This window comes from Nanorana parkeri, unplaced genomic scaffold (genome assembly GCF_000935625.1).
Source record: "Nanorana parkeri isolate BGI_ZX_2015 unplaced genomic scaffold, ASM93562v1 scaffold122, whole genome shotgun sequence".
Classification (NCBI taxonomy): domain Eukaryota; kingdom Metazoa; phylum Chordata; class Amphibia; order Anura; family Dicroglossidae; genus Nanorana; species Nanorana parkeri.
Genome location: NW_017306390.1, coordinates 526534 through 550046, shown reverse-complemented (window position 1 = coordinate 550046; position 23513 = coordinate 526534). Strand labels below are relative to the sequence as shown.

The 23513-nt window shown below is 41.0% G+C and overlaps 1 protein-coding gene across 1 annotated transcript in view; it reads left to right on the top strand.

The window, feature by feature from the left end:
- MID1 (midline 1) overlaps window positions 1-23513 on the top strand; it is a 169685-nt gene that overhangs the window by 13899 nt on the left and 132273 nt on the right. The window lies entirely within an intron of this gene.

The following is a 23513-nucleotide window of genomic DNA, read 5'->3' as shown; positions in this document are numbered from 1 at the left end:
AGCTTTAGTAGACCATTAAGTTGCAGAATGATTAAATATCGCTGAGAGAAAACATTTTTCTTTTTTTCATCAGTGAAATATGGTTTCTCTTTGATGAATGTAACTGTACTGCAAAACTTTTTTCAATGTTTTAATTTCCTTGCAAAATACAACTGGCACAAAGTGTCAAAGTTGGCGTCAGGATTGTGTTTTGTGTTATCCTTATAGTGACTTAGAGCGAAGGGGAAATACCCTAAAATTATGTGTCGTGTTTGGAAGGTGACCAAGACATACATTTGATCCACCAAAAATGAGTCATTTAGATTCCTTTCTAGACTAGCTCTTCATATCTTTGGGTAGTAAACATGTATGATGATTCGCCTTTGTCTGTATCAAATTGAGTACTCACCCAAATACTCGGTATCGGCACCGATACTGATACTATTATTGGTATCGGTGCATCCCTAGTTAAAACCCCAATAAAGTTTTTTTATGCTGTGTGTGTCTCCGCTGTGGAGATTAACACTCTCTATTTGTCCTAATGACCATTGTCACTGGGAAAAATCTGGGAAATCCAAAACGATACAGTTTTCAAGTAGGTGAGTGGAAATCTTCCAGTGTGGATGTCTAATCCATTGACAACTGACTGGGAAAGAATTCTTCTTCTTTTTTTGGAAAGATTTCCACTCATTTTCTGTTTCTGTCTACAGGACAGGAAGTTTAGGGAAATGTCCCCAACAGGACACAGACTGCAATCAAATCATGACAGAGAATCTACATTTTCCATACTATAGCCCACAACTACACTGCTATAGATATACTTTAAGTCTAGGTATTTCGATTTTTGCATAACCCAAGATGTAGCCCTCTTTAAGGTAGTGAAGCAACAGACGACCACTTTCTGTTTATATTTAGTGTGTCTTTTACTCAGTTAAATGCATTCGCCCTGTCTGTTTTCTTATGGCAAGCAATTGCTTACAATTACCCACCTCTAAAATTCTTGTGTCTGCAGACATACATGATCACTCATCACTTGACTATTCCAACAATGTGTAATGTGCATTTTGGATTTTCAGAAGAATACAGGTGAATACTAAACGATATGCCAAAAGCTTTATGAATAATACAAATTCCCAGACATTTATTTTAGCTAATAATTACTGAACTGTGAACGGATTGTTGAAAAATTCAACTCTACCTCATATTTTTTTTTAATCAAACAATGATTGACTAGATTGTACAATTGTAATCTGGTGTCAAAGAACGCCTCCAGGTTTTGGTACAGTTTGGTGCCATACCCATATTCGGAGTTGCTAAGTGACTATTGAACCTAACGTGCATCGTGTCACTGTTGTGAATATAGGGGAAAACTATGGCAGCACACAGGACTAGAGTAGGTCTTATAGTGCGCTGGCCTATGACACTCACGTTCTTGTATACTCTTATCAAGCAGTAAATGAGTGTCCAACTGAAACCTCTTATCTTATTACCGTATATACAGAAATAAAGTCTCCTTTTTTACTTTTTTAAGCGGCTAAGTGTTGCAGCAAGAGTTATAACACCCTGAGTTGCCATCTCTTTCATGTCCCCAGCTCCCCATTATCCCCCCCCTTCATGTCCCCAGCTTTCTGCTCCTGGACCCCATGTCACCTTCATACTTCCAGCTCCCTCTCTCCCCCTTTTGTCCACGCAGCAGCTCTTTTCGTCACTGGGCAGCAGTTCTGTGCGATGAGGGTGCGGGGATTACACCGCTCCCACTCATTGGCTGCTGCCCGGCTGGATGATACTTCACGCTGCGCCCGGAACCAGGTGAGGGGAGCAGCGTGAAGCATGTAGGGCCCAGGACAGGAGGAAGAGGTCCCGGGACTGACATTAGCGGTTACCGGGATAATAAATATCCTGGTAAGCAGCGGTTACCAGGGGCCCCTTCCTCCTGTCCTGGGCCCCCTCCAAGTAGCGGAACTCAAGGGCCCGGTCGCGGCCGCGACCCTGGTAGTTCCGCCACTGGCCAGCACATAGGAAAGTCGGACCTCCGCTCTCACAAACCAGTTCTACTGTGGTCTGACACTCCCTACTGAACACTTCTCTAATTAACTGTGCTTTTGCTCCAACACTCCACTGCTTCTTAGGCAGTGTTCAGGGGCCTGTCTTACTGCTGGGCTGCTCCTTGAGTGTGAGACTCGCATATGTGTTGTTAGCACAGGGTTTCTTTTAACAATGAGGGCTTGTTTTAGGCTAGGTTCACACTATGGCGATCCGTGACAGCAATCACCCACCATTGCCGATCGTACTGGCAGTGCCATTATTTTCTAATGGCACTCCTGTCGCACCAGGCGCAAGGTTTCCCAACGCGATACTGCCCGTGCAATTGAACTCACTCGCAGCTAAAAAAAAAGCCACGTATTGTGTGTCGCAAAAAAAGTACATGTAGCGATTGCCCGGTGGATGTAGCCCCATTGAAATCAATGGGGCCACACGGCAACCTCTGTGTACAGTTGTGCACAATCGTGCGGTCGAACGTCAATATCTGAACCTAGCCTTAAAGCAAATTTACTGCTTGTAAATACTTGAATGTCTATAGTCTGGCTGTAGCAGGGGTGGACAAATGAACATGGAATCCAGAAGCCAGCAGAATTGTTTGTAGTCGACAGCACCTGGAAAAAAAAACTCAAGTTAGGAGCCAGCTGTAATTTCTAAGAAGCATTGGCTACTTTGTTCCTGGAAATTGTCCAGCCCTGGGCTACAGGTTCACTTGAAGCTTTTCTTAAAATGATTGACGTTTGTTATAGAAGGAGGCTTATTACAAATGTTATAAAACTTAGGCCATAAATATAACACTTCCACAACATGCTCAATTTTTCTTTCCTTAAATGATTCTTCATCCTTCTCCACCCTTTTTCTGTTACTATTGCACTTCTTCTTGTAATGGTCATCTCTTTCTGATTATCCAACAAGTGGTTAACTATAATTGTAATTTAATAAACATTTGGCCTGCATCTAATCCAGGTGCGTAATATAAGTGGTTTCCCACTTTAAGGTAAAAGGTGACCTCTGCTGGATCCCCATTCCCACAACCTTCTTGTTCTCCCAAGTCTATGCGCCCCACTCTCATATTGCACCTACAATTCCACTGTAACCACATGCGGTTTGCTAAACCCTGGCCTTCCTGAGACTAAAAGGCCTTCCTGAGACTAAAAACTTGGAACTTACCCAACAACTTGGAAAGATATGAGGTATGAAATAGTCTGTGGGAGTGTTTTATTTCTTCTAAATTACCAGCTGGCTAAGTCTATAATAGCTTAATCTGCAACTTAATTACCATTGCATGGTTCTTTTTTGTAAAGAACACACCACCAAGTACTATTTACCAACTGCTCAGTGTCTGCAACCCCTCTCTGCCAATCCCTCCACTGGCTTCCAATAGCCCAAAAGATAAAATTCTAAATATTAACCACTTACAAAGTCATCCACAACTCTGCCCCGGCTATATCTCAAACCTGGTCTCAAAGTATCACACTAACCGTCCCCTCTGCTCTTCCAAATACCTCCTGCTGTCCAGCTCCCTCGTCAACTCCTTCAATGCCTGCCTCGATGACTTCTTTAGAGTCTCTCCCATCCTCTGGAACTCTTTGCTCCGGCCGTTTTTTTTACTACGGCCGGCCCGGAGGTGGTTAAGGAAGCCTTATGATTATGAGGCTGAGTGAAAATCACTCGCCTCATAATTCTCCTTTAAGTTAGATAATCTGTCTCACTCCCCCACCCTCCGTAATGCTATGTCAGAGGTTTCATAAGAAGTTACTGTGCTTGAAAAACGAACTGCTTCTTTTGTCTTTTTAGGTAACCTAGAGTGCTCTGGTAATCATTTGTCATGTACTAAATCATCCCTTTCCCCTTCTAATGTTTGCAGAAATCTCTTTAAAATTATGATCTAGCTTATAAACAACTCCTTGGTAGTTAATTTGTAAACATATAAAATCGTATAAACTTTAAATCAAAATTGACTCAAAACCATAGTTTCCATTTAAAACATCACACCTGGCTATTTGCTTCAGGAGATTGCAGATATTGCACTTTAGCAGCCCACTCGGCATCGGAGTTGGAGAGAAAATCAATAATAAGATATATTAAAGACCAACACGAGCCACATTAAAAAATTATCAAAATTGCCTCAACCACTCCCCCACCTCCACTGATCATGCATCTATATTTCATTTTTTTTCTAGGGGACAGGCTAGCGCACATTAATACTTCACAGTCCTCCATTCGTCCTCTCCGTCAGTTCTAATGATGCCAGTGAAAGCCACTGTTTATGCCAGTCTCTGACTGCCCCTGTCATAGACATCATCAAGTTTGAACTGTAATCAGTGCAGGACCATTGGCCATGTCTTCAGGATGGGACATGGTCACTGGTAGGAGTACTCACCCACAAGCTCTGAAGAGTGAAGGACCAGAGTGACGGCTGTTGCTGAACAGTGGAGTCAGGGATTAATGCAGAGCTGGACAAATCCCAGGAGCCATATATTTATTGCTCCTTAGAAATTACAGCTGGCTCCTAAATTTTGAGGTTTTTTTTCCAGTTGTCACTGGTGCTGGCTTATAAAAAAAATCCTGCTTGCTCCTAGATCGGACAGTTTGGCTCCTAAATTCCATATGAATTTGTCCACCCTTGTATTATTGTATGCTAGACTATCGCTTTGTCCCCTTGAGCAATAGATCAATAGATCCTAAGGTGGTCAAGGGGGGTGGTTGAAGCAATTTTTTAACATTCCTAATGTAGCTGGAATTAGATTTTCAAAATTTGATCAGTTCTGGCCAAGGGAACCATGGAAGCATTTTGGACCAGAGCTCTTCTACATATGGTATCTGGCATTCTTTTTAAAACAGCCTACCATGGGATGTCTGGGGGTAAACTGAGCACAATACAATCTAACAATTATGTATTGCTTTCCATGGCCTAAGCACTGAAATTAATATTAATGTCCTGTGAGTTAAATATTTGCATGGCGGTGTTTTGAATGTTGGAATTGGCTACGTCTGGCCCAGTATTTTATTTCCCATATTTATGTAGTGCCAGCATATTAAATGACGAGTACACAGAGGCATTCACATCAGAAGGCTGTACTTTTCTACCCTCTTGATTACAGAAGCACACATTCTTATGACCTTCAGTACATCAAGAATTATTCTACCATTCCCACCAGGTTTCTCAGGGAGAGGTCACAATGAATTGTGATGAAGCATACAGCATAATAATAGTTTAGGTTGTAGGGAGGCATTCGACATTCTATGCTCCGGTGAAACAAATTAATGTGTTTATGTTTTAGGCAGCTGTCGTCAAGTAAGCATCATGTCTGTATTATAGTGTATTTATTTTGATTTGTAAACATTTTTTTTCTTCCCCAATCCCACATATATAGCCAGAATGCTCACATTTCCCTGTAAAAGCCAAACACCAATATCCTATTATGTTCCACAAGTTCTCTCCCATGTGCTATTGCCAATTAAATTACAGCCAGTGCATAAGACTTCCAATTCTGTGTGAGTCTGGATAAAAAGTCAGTGAATGCAATGTTTGTCATTTCCAAGCAAAGGGCTTGTGTTTTCTTAGCATCCAATAGTCCCTTTTTTTGCTGGGGAGGCTTGTAGTGTTATAGAATAGCAGAATGGCCTTTTGTTTGCCTAATTCACTAGACTTTTAGAATGCAATAACCATTATAAATGCATAGGCACACGGGTAAATCCATAGCCAGCGGAGGCTGGGTCTCATACACATTTCAATGATGACTTTGGCAGCAGAGGTCAAAAAGCCATTTCGCAGAGGTTTATTATACACACTGCTTCACAGGTATGTGATGATTTGACAGCTGTCCATATGATGAACAGGTTCATGGTCTGAGCGGTGAAGGGATCAGAAGGATAATAAGTTAATGTGATCAGTGTGGATACTGACATACTCTGTATTTGCAAATACGTTGTGTTAGAAAGCTTGCACTGAGGTTAATTGGTGCCTATTGCTGGCTTATTTGGCACTTCCAGACCTTAGAGATTGCTAACAAGCACTTACGGCTAAAGATTGTTAAAAGGAATTTCCAGTATGAAATGTAATATCTGTCAGTGTTCCATTGGTGTAGAAAAAGGGTGGGAGGGGGTGCCTGCATCTTTTGCAATTCACTCTGGATGGAAGCAGTTATTTAATTATTCGCCTGAAGAGCCACTAGTACAGCAGAATGTGCAATATTTCCATAAAATGCAATGGTAGTTTATGAAGTAGTATATTCTGGAGTTGGGACTTGGGCACTGGTATTTTTCAGCGCTAGAATGTTTTTTCTTCACCATAAAGGACCCAAGAGTGGAAGGTATGCAAACAAGAGGTTAGGTTTATGAAAGGGACAGGTATCCAGGTGAACAATTCTAACTGAAGAGCCACATGCCAAGCAATAAAGGGACAAAGGCCATGAGTTATGGGAGCCAACGGACCTTCTGTGATTCCAAATTAAATGGTCCCAAATTGTATTTGGTTCTCTCTAAACTGGAAATCCAGTCTAAAAAAACAAGCAGCCTTATACATGCACCCCAGTCCTTCAGATTTTTTGAAGAGTTTCCATACATGCAAGTCGCTGTAACAGACAGGGTTTAGATGTGGAATGAGCTTGAAGGTTAAGCTAAAAGTCATTCCCATCTTGGATTTTGTGTTTTATTATACTATGGAAGGAAGCCCACAGTTATCAGGCTACAAAACTGCTCAGGTTGTTGAAATCTTATAAGCCTATCTAAGTGAAATACTTGCATATCTATCCGTGTATATGTATGTGTGTATATGTATATATATATATATATATCCATTTGCTTTGTTGACTCTAGATTGCATTTCTATGTTATAAATAGATACAATATTTTATTGTGTATATATAAAAAACATTTGAAGGAATTAGTTACTGTGATGTCCATAGCAACCAAACAGCAGACTGCTGCATTACTTTTTAGTGTAGTGTAGAAAATTAAACTTATAATCTAATTGGTTGCTGAAAACCAGCCTCTCTCGACCAGGTTCCAGGGAACCCTTTGGTTGCTCCAGATGTTGCGTACGGTATTCTTGAACATTAAGCAGTGGTAGAAAGATCTTTTGCCAATACTGGCCAGCAATTTAACGGGTGCAATTTCACAGTGACATCAAATGTATGGGGGCATTTGTACACTAGCCACCAGTGGGAAATAAATAGACTTTCAATGTAAAGGTGGGCTTTCCTATTGACCACAATTGTGGGCACTACACTGGACACCAATGAGAGGGTAGTACATTAATTTTAAGTAGAAGGTGACACTTTTCTACAAATGTGAGGAAGTGGGTGCTTCACCACTGAACACAATAGTAAGAGGGCACTATATCACTTACCTCAATTTTACTTTTCTACTCATCACCAATGGAAGAGGGCACTTCTCCACTGGCCACCATTGTAAAGGGGTCTACACTGACCACAGATGCAAAGGGGCCCACACTGACCACTAATGTCAGGGTGTATTTTCTCCAATTACCACAATCTGTGGGATCATGTCTCCATTGACCACTAGTTGCTGGTCATGGTAATGTACTGTTAGCTGTAAATATTATAATTATAGCATTGGTTTCCGAGAACCTAAAAATTATTTCTAGGGTTTCTCCAGTATAAAAATGTTGAAAAAGGCAGTTGTAGACTGCAGGTGTTTGTGATGATCTTAATGATTTTATCTTGAAGGTATTCTGGGTAACATTGAAATAAAGCATACCAAACAAAAAACCTGTAAACTTATATTGTCTGTCCCACATTGCCAGCAATAATAACGAAGATGGAAAAAGTAATCAGCAATTATAGAAAACAAGCAAAGGACAACTTAATTACAAAGCCAGAGCTCTTGGCCGAATGTAAAATATCAGTTGTGAAACATGTTTCCTCTAAAGAATTTAAAATGCCGAAATGCTGACAGAATCTGTCTCCGGCAGCCAGTCTGCAGCCTCCCACCTAATCTATTTTGATGAATGAAGGCCGACTCTTTTCTGCACCTTTCCTCTTGATTGACATTAACATGGGCTTTTTTGGTTTAGAATTGTTTTGCTTAAATATTTTAAAGTACCTCAAGTTATGGTATTTAACACTTTTACTTCACTGATATAATCTTCCCTCAATCCCATCCCAAAGTTTAAAGCTGAACTCCAGGAACATATAAAAAGACACACATTAATTCAGTTAAATATTTTAAAAAAGGATGTTTTCATTGTAAAATTCAACAGTTGAAGTTGTTAAAGTGTATCTAAAGCCAAAACTTTTTTTTATTTTTTTCATTTTGGATAGGATAGTTAAAACCCCTATCGGGTTTCATTTGCCATGCATGCCCCATTGGAAAGATTTCCCTTCCTTTTCTGTCCTGTAATCTCTCTAAAAGTGGGGAAAATTCCATTTTTTTTCTCCTGCCTGCATACTTTTCCCATGAACACACCTAACAGTCTTGGAATCTGTGCCCTGCATATAATGTTACCTGTGGCATGGCCACCGATTTTCCATGAAAAGTGTTTTGTTTTGTCTGAATGCCATTTGTCTGCCTATCGACTTTCCAGTTTATGTTCTGAATGAGTATGTAGCATTCCTCAGTCTGAAGCAACTGGCAGTGTAAGTGAGGTTGAACCATTTATGGGTCTGTGCCAAAACATTTCATGCTTGCTTGGACATGCCTGAGATGCCTTTGTGCCTCTGTTTGAGCATTGTACCTGCTCTTGCCATATGTTACATTAGCCATTAGAAATGCTGCATATTCATTGTATGTGTGCATTTAATTTGGTGTTTTTCCCACACTCATTTTATGGACCTCTAATTATATAAAATAATAGTAATTTAGTGTTGGATTTTAATCTGATCTTGGTCGTGGGTGTTGGATCATCTGTGTATGGCTGTGGAAAATCTTTTTTGCTGTATTTTAATATTGTTTATTGATTAACAGCTGTAGTGGCTATGATATATTTTTGTACTGCCAATAATTTGATTATTATTGTTATTATTAAGGGTATTATTGTTAATATTATTTCCAACACCGAAGAGTATTGTTTGTAGTCACTGCCTAAGCTAGCCATACACTGATAGCTTTTTCTATGAACGAAAATTCTAGTCAGAACATTCGATAATGCCATCAGAGACGTGATGAACGTCATTTGAAATCTCTTTTGCTTTTAACATTCAAATTTGGAAATTAATGCAGTTTCCCGAATGAAAACCACATTCACTCTCAAAATTTAGTCCTTTCAGGAATAAAATTCTATCCTGCTCCTTCGATTCTTTTTTTCATCACTATGGTTAAAAAGGGTCATCAATTTGATCCCATTAACTATTAGAAAATCGAATTCACATTCCAAAACAACATTTTTCAAACTAAATTCTAATGGTGTATGGCCTTAGAACACCCTGGATAGTTATACATAAAAGGTGGACATAAGAGGCCCTAGCCCACCCCCAATACACTGCCCATTATTACGCTTAAGCCAGGTATACACAGGCTGAACTAAAAAAATAAGAAAGATTCCTCCATCAAAGTTTATGGGTCTTGAATGAGGAATCCCCTACTGTTTTTTTATGGCTGCTAGCTCTGTTCTGCAGAGAATTTTCCAACCGGCACCTTCAATCAGCTGATTGTGGGATGGCGGGCTGAAGGGTGCCGATCGCAGCACCCACGCAGTTAATTTGAAGTGTGTTTACCTGGCTTTAGGCATAGTGAGTTTATTTAAGGCAACCAGAGGATGCTTGTTATCACTCACAGAGCTCTCCAATTTATTGTACAATCTCCATGTGTCTAAGACAATCCCTGTTCTCTCTCCGAAAAGATGGAAGGACAATGTTTATTGCTTGCATATTGCTTCAAGCATCAGTTTGCCCCAACTGATATTTTAATTTTTGTAGATGCTGGAGAGTTATAATGTCTTTCCAGGCAAAAATTAAAGAAATCCCTATGCAAAGTTCCCCAAAAAATGACCATTCCTAATATGCTCATTGTTCTTATATTAAGTGATTCTAAATAAATTACTTGGTGATCCTGCTGTTTCCCTGAATATAATAATAACATTATGAGTCATAGTGCCAGACTGACAACGCTTTTCAGCTGGTAATAAAATGGCTTATCCCCCAGTGTTATTGGCACTTGGAACCTGGGCCGCATATTCTCCTGCCACTCGAACTTCCTCTAGTGCACATGTGCATGCTCCAATAGCGTTCAGTCACCATAGGCACATACGGCTCTTTGCCCCCCTCACTATTGCTTTCAGGAACTGAGAGCTGTATGTAAGCAGAGTCTGAGGTAGCAACATCAATTCTTAGGAAAATCTCCACCAACTGCTCAGTAAGTAAGGGACCAAAAACGAGGGTTAGTGGTCACCTCATTATAGATAAACATATATAATTAAAAGTATTTTTTATTGGCAGTATGCACTGTACGCCTGACTATTTTCCAAAAAGTCCGTTCGACAACAGTCACACAAACCAAATTTCTGCTGATTCCTGCTAAATCGCTCAAAATGCAATCCGTGTGTACTCCACTTTAGTTAACAACCATGGCCTCCTTGTAAATTACACTCAATTGTTTAAAGAGTAAAAGAACAAAATGTAGTAACACATAGCAACTGATCAGCATGCTTCATTCCTTGTTCTTACAAGGTGAAATGTGAATTGCTATGGAACACTGCCCTTTCCATATCATCACTGCTCTAAATAAGCACGTATTTGATGTAGACCCTGGCTGAGCTCTCTTGGCATTAGTTCCACTATACAATCTCCAGCAGACCATGGATTACACACACACAGGCTGTTCTCTTTTATACACGTACACTGTATGTTACATTAAATAGTCTCAGCAGGATCATTTTCTCTTCACTTGACTGATCACCACAGCTCTTCCTGGTACATATGTATCATGAATGCTGCAGGTGTAGACATGGCCTCTGCCTACAGTTATTTGTCTTCCTTTGTCAGTGACTAATGTTAGTGGGTTTCTCCAAGCAGTGTTCCTATAATTATAGACTTGCCGGTGCTTTACATATTATGCTGTTTACCTGTTTTATTAGTTTTTGCTTGTCAGCTATCCTGAACTACAGACATTAGTAAGATGGATTGTCTTTTTTGGGGGGCATGCCTATTTCCTTGCTGGTACTTCTTGGTACAAGAGTTCCACACTGATGCTTTCATTGCTGGTGAGTAGGGATGAACTCAGGTTCAGACCAAACCCCATCTGAATCTGAGCTCCTCTGAACAAGGAGGTGCCAATGGCCTCCCACGCAATCAGCTGGGGCATTCCCAACCCCACAGCGGCACAAAGGAACAGGATGCTTGTGTTGATGTAATTTATCTTATATGACCACATGGCCATATTAGGTCAATGTAATTGACTAAATATAGCCATGTGGCCATATAAGGTCAATGATGTGATTTTTTTTGTGGGTATAAGGGTTAATTTTAAGTGTTAGGTTAAGAATGTGGTAGCTAATTTTCACAATTAAGTTAAAGGTTAAAGAGTAACTTTACCCCACCATGGGTTAATTTTCTATTAACACCCTTTTACCATGTGTGCTGGGTTGAGCTCAGATAGCATACACACCCACCCACCCAGCGAATTAAGCATTGTGATCTGCCAATTCCTCACTGCTTGCCAGACCTGCACCGCCATCCTGAAAAAGATGCTGCACATGCTTAGACTGCTATGGTTCTTTGCTAGGGCTATGGAACCAGGCATAGACCCATTTTGGAATGCACATGTGCTTATTCAGTGCATGCGTAGACACGCTGTGGGCGTCTGTTGGGTTTATGGGACCTAGCAGAGATCTGTGCTACTCTGTGTATGCACAGACACACTGTGAGTTTCTATTTGGGACCTGTAGGAGACACCCAACGGGTCAGTAGACATCCAAGGAGGCAGCTGGGGGGGTGTTGTGTCCTGATCACAAGTGTCTCCGGGAATGAAACAGCATTTGCAAAGGCATCTAACTCATTGATCTAACACTGATCAGGGTTATTCACAAAAGGGTGAAGAGTTTGGAGAAGGCAGGAGAAGTGAACAATCTAGGACAACATAGCGGATTTGGAAAAATTCTCCAATTCAGTTCACTTTCCAGTTCAGCTATGTTGTTCTAGATCAGGGGTGCCCATTAGGTAGATCGTGATCTACCAGTAGCTCTCAAAGCTGATGCTGGTAGATCCCAAAGGGTGTAGATGCGGCCCCTTTATTCCATTTTGGTATATTTATTTAGCTGTGCACACATGATTACCTATTAGCCTGAGTCTGCTGAGCCAAGCTCCCTGACACCTTTCTGGTGGATACTGGTGGTTGAAGTGCTATGTATTACATCAAAGAAAATTAGTTTACCCAGCCTGTTGCACTACACTGTTTGCAAAATACAGCAAGGTGAGCGGGGAGAGACAGCCAGGGCAGAGTGCAAGGAGAGACAGCCAGGGCAGAGTGCAAGGAGAGACAGCCAGGGCAGAGTGCAAGGAGAGACAGCCAGGGCAGAGTGCAAGGAGAGACAGCCAGGAGAGAGAGATCAAGGGAGTGTTTTTCGTCATTGGTAGATCTCATGTAGCTCGTCATTTAAAAAGTAGATCTTAAAAAAAATTGTGGGCACCCCTGTTCTAGATCACTTCTCCTGCCTTCTCCAAACTCTTCACCCTTTTGTGAATAACCTTGTATATTTTTTTCTTGCTAATATTGTTTCAGGTTTAGCTAGTTTGCCTTTAACAGAAGTGAAAGGGTATTGCATATTATTACTAAAATATAAATTCCTTTTTAATATGTGAAAAATACGGTATATCCCAAACTGTGGGAGTGCCAGGCAGCTTACTCTTACTATTCATGAGAAAATATTATCTGTGATAGTGCTCTGCCTTGAGGGCTAACTACAACAGCATTAATTACTAATTACACCTATACTTAGGGAACAAGGTGCCATTCCACAGCCCCCCCCCATTCCTCAAACCACCCCTACTTACCTGAATTGTGGGGAGCTTCTTTCCACAGGATCTTGTATATTTTTGAATTTGGTACAGCTGTGCGTGGCTGTGCCCGTACAGCTGTGGCATTCAGTAACAAGTCTAACTACGTCAGAGGGATTTGTAGTTCTAGTGCAGTGTCGTCACCCCACTTGTAGTTTATCGATAACTTCATTCAGCTCCATAAGCAAAGGAGTCCATACCTCAGTACAGACATGGAGCTGGAAGAACAATCTGCAGGCAACCTGTGCATTTCACCCATGGTTCACTGATGGGTAAATGCACATTTTCCTTTTGCAATATGGGTGCATTTATAAACAAAAATTAGCAAAGTGTAATATGCCCTTTAAATACATATAGCCATATTCCTTTGACATGCAAAAATAGCTATACTACTCGGCAGCCGTTTCTCTTAGAAAGAAAAAGTCAGCCGTGCCAGTCTCCTGGCAGGAATGTGCGTCTGCCTTGCCACGGTGCCGCTCGGAGCGTTTGAGTCCAGAATCATAAAACATAACTAAGTCAGACTAACAGCAGATGGGCCACTGCAGTAATGTAGCGTGCAAAGAAACGAAGATCCAGATTTTTCAAATATTTTGAACACATGTCTATTTCTGAGCTGTCAAAAGTATTAAAAATGACTTAATGTGATATCCAGAACCTATGGAAACGCTGAAGAAAACATTCCAGGATGTGACTTTTGAGTTTTGTACAGAGGTGCAATGCTGTGTACTAATCTTTCCGCCATATATAAGCGGGGGGTGTTTTACAGCAGCACCTGGCGGGGTGTAGATGAGAAATTAACTATTCTACTGTTCCACTTGCAAATGATTCTGCCCAAAACAGTTTTTTTCATTGCAGGTTCCAGCTTCTTGTTTTAACTGCCTGTCTGGCACAGAATAATGTACACCTGAGGTGGAGGATGGCTGTGCCTGAAAAGTGTGAAATAACAGCAAAACTTTGGCCCAGTTATTGGCTGTTTTGGCAAGCTTCCAATCTTCCACTGCTCCTGCAATATCATTTTATTTTTGTTTTGTTTAAGTGAACTGAATGTGTTGAACTAACCTTGTTGTAGGAAAGCTTGTATTGCCCATTCACACAGTGTGTTGTGTTAATGCATGTGCGTTGTGACATGTGTTAGCATGCGTTGTGTTGAGGAATTGCATTCATTTTAAACGGGCTACCAATGTACAAGAGCGGACATGCAGCATTTTACCTGAGGCAGCACGCCACAATGCATGGTAATGTGTTACTGTGCATTGTGGTGTGCTGCAGCACATTGAGTTGCATTGCCTAATTGCATCAAAATAAATGGCACTAATACACTCCAAGGCATGTTACACATATTACTACAATGCACCACAGTGCATTAGTGTGTTTTGGCCCTGAATACATGCAGCGAATTTCAGGCGGTTCTTCATGAACCGACCAAAATTCACTGCGTCGGTGCCGCGGTCGGCACTCTTCTGCCTTAATCAGCTGATTGAAGGAGCCAGTTGGAAAATTCTTGGCCGAAAGGATCTAGCAGCCAATCGGCTCTCTTTTGCGGCCGCGGTCAGAATACAGAGAAAACAGCGGGGGATTCCTCGATCAACGCTCGTGAGGATGGACGAATATGTTCTAGCTTTTTCATTCAGCCTGCAGGTTAAACAGAAAAATAGCACCGTGTTTACCCAGCTTTAGGCTAAACTCTGAGCACTCCTCTTCCCTTCCTAGCCCCTTGCCCCCCACCAACTAATCGCCAAAAAAATCACCTAAATCCATGTGGTCACATGACACTTTCTTCTTTGCAGAGGTGGAGGAGTCCTTTGGGTCTCCATGTCACTTCCTGGGTGATGTAAAAACTTCCAATTGGCTGTCAAACGGTGGGAGTGGGGTCCTCTCAGGATCAATAGAGGGATTATGTCAGAACATGCAACTGGAAGAGACATGCTGCAGTTTTTAGCAGTGTACTGGATACCACTGCAGGTCACGGCATGACAGTGTAGCCACTCTGCTGTGCGGGAACCTGAACGTGTACACATTATAGACACAGATAGCTTCTGTTTTAGGTAGGCTCTACTGCATCTGTTGTAAATTTTTTATTCTCTGTTGGGAAATTAGTGCTGTAATAAAGTCAATTTTAATTATATGAATTATTTCCCTTTAAACTGGACCTTTACCCCTTTGACTAAAAATCACATTAGCATACAGTTCTGTATGCTGATATGAAATCATCTTATATATTTTTATTTTACAATTTTTTTTTCTACGTCCTGGTCCACTTTGGCACGAATTATGTAATTGTGCCCAAGCACTGCATCCTGGGAAGGCTACATCAGCAGAGCATTGCTGGGAAATCTCATCTGTAATCTCACGAGATCTCAGGAAAAGGCATTTTCCTCCCCTGAGATGATGTGCATGGTCACATGTCCTAGTCACATGTGCCAGAGTTCCAGGAAGTAAAGGGAGATGGTTTTATCTGCCCTTAGTAAAAATGGCCACTGTGAAGAATGAGGAAAAAAATAAGGCATGCAAAGAATACATAGTGCTTGCCTTCCCTTTTCCTTTTATATTTGATTGTAAATAAAGTTCTCATATAATTCTCTAAGTTTACCAACGTGCCCTGTAGTGATTGTTTCATGTGTAGAGAAAAATGTAGATGAGACCACATATGGGCAGGTTTCCAATTATTCTTAAAGCAGAACACCATGTAAACTTTTTCTTAACCCTTGCCGTGGGGCTTCCCCCGCACTGCAAAGGTTAAGTGCTTGTTTTTGTTTAGGTTCAAAAATAAAAAAGTTACAGTAGACCGGTCCCCTCTACCTCCATTGCACTGGTGTAAGGTCCCTAAGTCATCGCATCCTAATGTGTGTATAGGACGTGAGGATGCTGAGGGATATACCGTCGATGCAGCAACAGAGGAGGGGACAGGCAGGAGAGAGTGCTGTCACAGCCAACCAGCACAGCGGTTTGGGTGAGTATAACTTTCAAAGTATAACTTTTATTTTTTAACCTAGACCAAATGAACACTTAACCCTTGCAGTGTGGGTAGCCACACTGCAAGGGATAAGAAAAAAAATTCCCAGAGTTGTTCTCTAATGCCAAATTGATGCTTATGTAGACATCTTTGTTCAGATAAATAGCCATGCATGGATTAGTAGGAGGACGGTAGGCCGTATATAGTTAGCTTGTTGATAATATCAGAATACTTCATTACATAAAAGGCTTTAATAAGAAAAGGAGGGCTTACTACTTTCAAGTAATTAATAGTTCATTGAGCCAGAGGGCAAAGCAGTACTTGGAAGGAAATTACTTATTAGTATCAATGGGATTACGTGGTCTGTTTGGGGTTTCCAGCAGGAAATGTAAAATAAATCTGTTTGAGACCATTTAAAGAATTCCATGACGGGCGTGATTTCTCCCACCTTTTCCTTCCTTGATTATGGTGTCAGAGAAGCAGTTAAAGGGCTACAAAATATAGCCTGTTACAGCGTGTTGACTTTTGCTTGTGTTCATTTTGCGGCCGTTGAAAGAAGCCGAGTGTCGGGGAGGCTTTTTTATTTATAGGGAGGTTCTAATTATAAACCCTAAGCAATACTGTATACAAGCCTCATAATACACAGGTAGATCTTATTTTGCTTAGCATGCACTCTCTACACTTGTAGTACTGCTTAGCCTGGAGCTGCATTAGGTTATAAATACATTTTACCAAATATTTGAACAGGTTTAAATTCTGTAGTGTTGACCATCCCTAGCTTCCAGTATGTATTGGAAAATATATGCACCCCCTTTTTACCAGATCTGTTGTAATGTTTTCCTAGAATAAACTATCACATAGCTTTGAGAGACATTGTCACCAACATAAAATATGCCAGGTGAAAGCACATCATGCCTTTGCCTCGGGGAGTCATGGCTGTGGCTGTCAGGGTCTTCCACTATCTCATGGGATTTGTAGTTTTACCACAGCCGCAGTGCCGTGGTTGTCTACCCCTGCTGTACTGTAATATATCCTTTTATGTAGCTCTCAAGGGGAGGTGCAAAGAATGACAACTTTGGAGCTATCGCCATCACATCCAAAATGGTGGCACCGAGCAGCAGTTTTAAGGCTTTGGATGTATTCACATATAATCTTATGGGGAAATGTTTGTGAAATTAATGGTCTGGTGATATTAGGAACTCTTTAAGTACCTAGTAACTGTTACAAGGGTAAGTAGATATTATAGTTATCATAAAAATATGCACAGCTGTGGTTATTATGGGTGTGAGGGTTTGAAAACTCCTTGAAACTATTTATCTGTAAAAGCCTGAGTGAAAATTGTCATGCAGTATTGCCAAATCCAGATTGGTTCATCGATGGCCATTGCATGCCTGTGGTGCATGCTGGGCAAAGCAAAGTCCAACTCCAGGCTCCTTCCACCAAAAGTTAAAATTAGGGATGCACCGATACCGTTTTTTCGGTTAGGAGTACGGATTTTTTTTCCCGGGTGCTCGCCGATACCGAATACCGATACCGGAAGTCCCATTTAAGGAAGCCGGGTGGCGTGCAATGACTCGCTGCCTGGCTTCCTGATTACCTGGGAAGCTGGCTCCATGCTCCCTCCTCACCAGGTAACGAGGAGACCAAAAAGAAAGCTGGACGGCGAGTCATTCCCCGCCGCCCGGCTTCCTGATTGGCCGGGAAGCCAGCTCCATTCTCCCTCCTCTCCAGAGACCATGGAGACGGCTTCCCTGCCAATCAGGAAGCCGGGCGGCGTGTAATGACTCGCTGCCCAGCTTCCTGATACTGGAAGTTCCAGTATCAGAATAAGCATCGGGAACATTTTGACGAGTACTCGCCCAAATACTCGATATCGGCACAGATACCATTATCGGTGCATACCTAATTAAAATATACATGTAACGCCGCGCTCCCCTAAATAACAAAACGAGTATATTAAAGCAAAAATGTGTCACAAAAAGCAGCAGTGTATTCCAGTGATAAAACTGTGCCACACTTAATCCTAATAAACACCGCACTATACCTCAAAGATTGTATTGTACATGTGTCAATATAATCAAAAAAGTGAATACTATTAAAAAACTACTATTCTCATCATCTCCCATACAATAGTGAAAACAAATTACTTCCACAAAAATAAATTTAATTAACTGAACATATAAATGTACCCCAATATGAAATATTAGTTTAAAATTGTATACACCAAGTGAATAATCCATATCAACCAAAAACACAGCAAATCTCAGTGAAGCTTCTGATGCCAAAACCACACGTGGTTCACCCTTGATTTATATAACCAACTGGTATATGGTCAATGATCGCTCCTTCACAAAATCCAGGGTGCAATTCCTCTTAGTGATAATGGCTTATCTCCTTCCAACCTTCCTATCAGGGCTCAGAATGTACAATACATTATTTGAGATATAGCGCGGTGTTCATTAAAATTAGGTCTTTTCCCCCATAGGACTCCCCAACCAAGTTGTTGTTTTTTTACACATTTTCTTGCACAGGGCTAACAACTCACTCCACATTGACATGTAACAGTGCTGGTGCCTGGCATTTGCTTATTCACCCACCTTTAAATTGCCATACCCTGGAAAACTGGGTATTTCACTTTGCTCCCAGCAAAGTGTTGAGTTGATGAATTGTTTAAGAAACTTTTGGACGATTTCTTAAGGGACCGTAATATACAGGGGTACGGGTACTCCTAGAATGAGATCCTAATAGGTTGGACTTGATGGACTAATGTCTTTATCCAACCAAATACTATGTAACTATGTAATTAAACTGTAGCGGTTGAAAGAAGTGTAAGTATATGCAATTGGGGTGGAAACAGCAGTTACGTGGGTTTCAGTAAAGATACCGTATATACTCGAGTATAAGCCATCCCGAATATAAGCCGAGGTACCTAATTTTACCAAAAAAAACTGGGAAAAAGTATTGACCCGAATATACGCCGAGGGTGGGAAATGAGGCAGCTACTGGTAGATAGATACCAATAAAATTACATTAATATTTATTTAAAAGAAAAATAACCTAGCTCTGTAAGTGGAAAAGGGGGTACAGGGCTACATATCATGTACTACGGATCATTTAACCCATTCATGTTAGCAGAGGATCATTGTAAATGTATTGTCTGCACTGTATTAGCAGTATATCCTCTATATAGAGTATATACTGCTGATACAGTGCAGACAATACATTTACAATGATACTAACATGAATGTATTAAATGATCTGTATGTAGCCCTGTACTATGGATCATTTAACCCATTCATGTTAGCAGAGGATCATTGTAAATGTATTGTCTGCACTGTATTAGCAGTATATCCTCTATATAGAGTATATACTGCTGATACAGTGCAGACAATACATATATAATTGCTTAATGAATCTCTCTCTCTACTGCCCCCCCCCGCCCTCACTCACTGTGTCCGTGTGCTGGTGATCGATCATCACATCACGGAGAGAGCAGGGACGAGTCAGCGGCGCGCTGGTCCAGTGGGAGGAGCTCCAGGTGGGGTCCTAATTTAGCTGGCTCAGAGGTGCCTGCCCGCTAAATTACAACCCCACCTGGAGCTCCTCTCGCCTGATCAGCGCGCCGCTGACTCATCCCTGCTCCCCTGCCTGACTGGCCGCTGCGGGGGGTTTTTTCTTCTTCTTACTTACCTCGCCGAGCGTCGCTGCTGCTGCGGTGTGCGGCGCTCCGAGCGGGGTCATCTGGCAGTCTCCGGCCACCTAAATTAGGACCCGGAGACTGCCAGATGACCCCGCTCGGAGCGCCGCACACCGGAGCAGCAGTGACGCGACGCTCGGCGAGGGAAGTAAGATGACACCTGGCGCTGACTCGAGTATAAGCCGAGGGGGGCACTTTTCACCCAAAAAAATGGGCTGAAAATCTCGGCTTATACTCGAGTATATACGGTAAGTACTCTTTAGTCCCCTTTCACATGGTCTGAACCTTGAGATACCTGAAAAACTGACACATGGACCTAATCAGGGAATTATTCATCCATCAATTCCTTCACCTAGCAGACCTGGAAACTTTATAGTACCATTTGAATATCTGTATTATGGAAGGACCATTGTGAATTATATATCTGCTGTTTAAAGCTCTGTGAATAATTTTGGTGAATATATAAATAAAAAGCTAACATTTAAAAAAAGAAAACCTAGATGATGTATGTTTTTTGGAATTAGAATTCCTCTATTGCCACTGGCAGAGCATGCTGGAGGTTGTCATTTGTCCCCAGCTAAGTGCAACCTTGCTATATTTAAGAATAGATGATTTGTGCGAATTAGGATTTCAACATTTTGTTTATTCTTGCTGTAATATAACCCCTGCTAAGAGAACAATTTTTATTACTTCCTTTCCTTTATACCCATTATTGGTAGGAAATGTGTTTTAAAGTTTATTTTCACAACTAATGGGCCTGCTATTTTGTGCGTGCATTCTTTGCAGCCATGAATGTCAGGAAAGTTTTCCCACTGTTATTAAGTGCAAGTCTTTTGGTGGTGTCAGATGAGAAATTTCTTTTCTTTCCAGATTCGAAATTATGTAAGCCAATTACTGTCATTATGTAATCCTGTGTGAAACTGTATTCTCCTATCAACCTTTAGCGGATAACCCTTTCAAAATGCAAGGTCACTTTGGTAGCTCCAAAAGAGGAGAGAAAAGAAGACTAATTTGGGCAATTCAAACTGAGTATTTAACAAAAAAGAAAATGCATAAACAGAAGAGCTGAGCCACCATTCACACTTGAACATAGAGCATTTTCAGACCTATTCTTAGGCCTAGGTCTGTGACATCATATATCGTTGTCATCCTTGTATCTGATTCCTAGCTTTCCTGTGTAGTGTTTTGGTGCCTTGTGCTATTGATGCTTCCAGTCCAGGAAAACTTCACACCCAATTTCTTTCCAGGCCCTTTGCCATATGTTACGGTTCTTGAATGGGCATCACTGGGATCGTAGAGGTTCAAGTCTCTGCATCCAGCATGGGCACTTCTGAATGTTTTATTTTGTTCACAGGCCTGAGGTTGCTAGGAGGAGGAGACTTGTTGTTAGGTGCAAAAAAAAGTGTGAGAAATGCTAAAACACTTGTCACATGTTTTCAGGTGCTCCTTTTGAATTTTATGGGGCCACCAATGTGCAATTCTACCCCCCAAAAAAAGCTAATCTACTATTTTGTGCTACAAACAGCAGCAGAATGCTCAGGTGTGAAGTGGTACCATTGAATGTAATGGAAATCTTCATGTTGAGGGGTTGTCAAACTGAAATGCGCAACAAATGGTTGGCATGTGAACGGGGCTGAATGTCACAATTAATAGATTTAAAGATACAGTATAACCAGTGGACATTTTGCAAATCTCTATCACCCTTTCCCACCCCCTGTGCCATTATGTTGGTCTTTTAATGTGATGGGAAAAGTCACTGTGATGGGAGGCTTACGAGGAGGCAGGGACAGGGTCATGTGGGTTATTGCTTTCAGTGGCAATAGTTGGGACCCCATATATCTCCTTATGTTGAAAACCACTGGTCTATAGTTTGTGTGGGTTTATTGATCTGAGGAGAAGAGGTTGGGAGGATCGTGTGTGGGAGGAGTTGTCCTATGTTGTCTAAAATTTTAGCCTTAAGGTGTGACAATGCATTGGTTACAGACCAACCAATTTTCCATCATAGTGATGGAAAATTTTGAGAAATCATTGTGGAACGCACCTGCTATGATAGCATTACACAGCTGATCATATTTGGAAAACATGCCTGTGCATTGTGCAGACATCACGTCAGCTATCGTGCGTCCCCTAAGCAGTGTATATGTCTCATGAGAGGCCATATGCCATACAGGTAGGTAGCATGAAACTAGCAAACAGTTCCTACCCTATATTTAGCCGTTAAAAGATTGCACCTAAAGAATTAATTACTTCATGGAGAATAGAGTCCTGTTGAGCAGCCAGTGACCTGTGGAATATTGAAATGTTACCAGAGTCTTTTTTTACAGTATTTTAATGTTTTTTTTGTGATCATAATTAACACGCTTTGTTGATGTTTTACCTCTAACCAGTATACTATAAAATTGCAAGTAGGATATTTTCCGTACTATACTCAACAGTCCACAATGCTCAAAAGGCTCTACAGCCAATTCTACCAATTTTTAGTACTTTGCAACTCATACAACTGGTGATAAAAGTAATGCTTAAATATGTGTATATAGTCAGCCTAAGGGAACAAACAAAGGGATGTTGCCAAACTTTATAATTAATGTCTGCCTGTGAGTAGACAATGTCTACAATTACAAAAATTAAGGCTTTAGGAAAGGTCTGTGGGGATTAGTCAGGGAATGTCCAAAGAGAGCTTATTCAGCAGCAAAGCTCCCTAGATTGCTTAACAACATTACTCACAATGTTAACTTGTAGGGGAGATAAAAATACAATGGGAAAATTTATGAAACCAGTCCAGCTGCAGAAAAGTTTGTTTTTGTCTCTTCCCTGAATGGCTTTGTTGATTCCTTAAGCAGCTGTGAAACTTAATAAATCACCAATTAAGACAGTGAATTATTGTGCAAAATGTAATTGATTATATCCACTGCAAAGCTAGTGTTACAGCTTTAATCCACTAAGTACAGCAGGGTTGGACATGCAGCTCTAGTGGGACAATATTTTACTTCTTTTAAAGAGAATATGGACATATTTTATGGATGTGGTGCCCAACCTGTAGCCCCAGGGCCACATGCAGCCCTTTGGTACTTGCTGTGCAGCCTTTGAGACCCCAGTGCCCCCAGAATTGTGATCAAGCTGTCACCAACAGCTCACAGTCAACTCCTGACGATTAGGAACCGGTAGGATGGGCACCCGATTATGTTATCACTGTGCAGCCAATCACAGTGAATTAATGAACAGAAAGCCCTTCTATTAGCCTCTGGCATTACAGCTCACCTAAAGGGCTCGCTCTCGCCATTAGAAAGGGGTTACATGTTTGTTTTTGGGTTTGGATACACATTAATTGCACGTCCCATCACACAAGATTTGTGTCACTTCTGAAGCCAGTTGAAAACTATCTGGGTCAACTGAAACCAGAATATCAGACAAATAGTCAAATGGGTCTATGGGGCTAGAAACAAAACCTCAATGTTTTTAGTATCAAACATTCAGTTAGTTTCAAGCTACGTCAATAACATACTTATATTTTACAGCGTGGAAAAGCTATTGGTTTTCATTTAGGAAACTTGGATTTTAAGGTCTCTTCATTTGGAGAGGACTGTTACCTAAACAAATGAAGGTTCCTGTAAAGTTTACATTCTTGACCACTGGCAGAAAATGGATTCCACAAGGGATGTTATTCTGCTTCCCAGCGATAGACTTCATTTGGAAGAATAAGCAACTGTGGTAGTAAACGTGATTATGCCTCTGGGAAAATGCTTTTCTATCAAAATACTTGGTGATTTGTTTCAGATGCTGAAGAATTATAGTATTTTATATATATATAGAATCACTGGAGAAGGGGATCCCAGGCCTTGTGTACTTTTCCAGTGTTTTGAGCCAAAAAAAGTTAAGAATGAATTATCAT